Source organism: Oncorhynchus mykiss, chromosome 8 (assembly GCF_057628025.1).
Source record: "Oncorhynchus mykiss isolate SJ-2025 chromosome 8, ASM5762802v1, whole genome shotgun sequence".
NCBI lineage: Eukaryota > Metazoa > Chordata > Actinopteri > Salmoniformes > Salmonidae > Oncorhynchus > Oncorhynchus mykiss.
The window spans coordinates 87,283,897-87,285,000 of NC_143029.1; positions in this window are offsets into that span (position 1 = coordinate 87,283,897).

A 1,104-nucleotide genomic window follows, 5' to 3' on the forward strand; every position below is an offset into this window, starting at 1 on the left:
CTTTTGACGAGAGCCCTATGTCACCCTATTCCCTACATAGTGCACTACTTTAGACCAGAGCCCTATGGCACCCCATTCCCTATATAGTGCACTACTTTTGACCAGAGCCCTTTGTCACCCTATTCCCTATATAGTGCACTACTTTTGACCAGAGCCCTATGGCACCCTATTCCCTATATAGTGCACTACTTTTGACGAGAGCCCTATGTCACCCTATTCCCTATATAGTGCACTACTTTAGACCAGAGCCCTATGGCACCCTATTCCCTATATAGTGCACTACTTTTGACGAGAGCCCTATGTCACCCTATTCCCTATATAGTGCACTACTTTAGACCAGAGCCCTATGGCACCCCATTCCCTATATAGTGCACTACTTTAGACCAAAGCCCTATGGCACCCTATTCCCTAATATATAGTGCACTACTTTAGAACAGAGCCCTATGGCACCCTATTCCCTATATAGTGCACTACTTTAGACCAGAGCCCTATGGCACCCTATTCCCTATATAGTGCACTACTTTAGACCAGAGCCCTATGGCACCCCATTCCCTATATAGTGCACTACTTTAGACCAAAGCCCTATGGCACCCTATTCCCTAATATATAGTGGACTACTTTAGACCAGAGCCCTATGGCACCCTATTCCCTATATAGTGCACTACTTTAGACCAGAGCCCTATGGCACCCTATTCCCTATATAGTGCACTACTTTAGACCAGAGCCCTATGGCTAAGGGAATAGGGTGCCATAGGGCTCTGGTCAAAAGTAGTGCACTATTATAGGGAATAGGGTGCTATTTGGGACACAAATGTGGTATGAGGTAGTGTAACATCAAGGCTGTGCTAGGCATTCCAGCTGGCTAGATCAGAGAGGAAAGGGGCTAGACCAGCTGCTCTGGTTCACATGGACAGAGAGAGCGAGAGAGAGAGACAGAGAGAGACAGAGAGAGAGAGAGAGAGATAGAGAGAGAGATAGAGAGAGAGAGAGATAGAGAGGGGGGAGAGGGGGAGAAGGGGGGAGGGAGGGAGAGAGAGAGAGGGGAGGGGGGGAGAGAGGGAGAGAAAGAGTGAGCGGGAAGAGGAGAAGAGGGAAAAGGAGGGG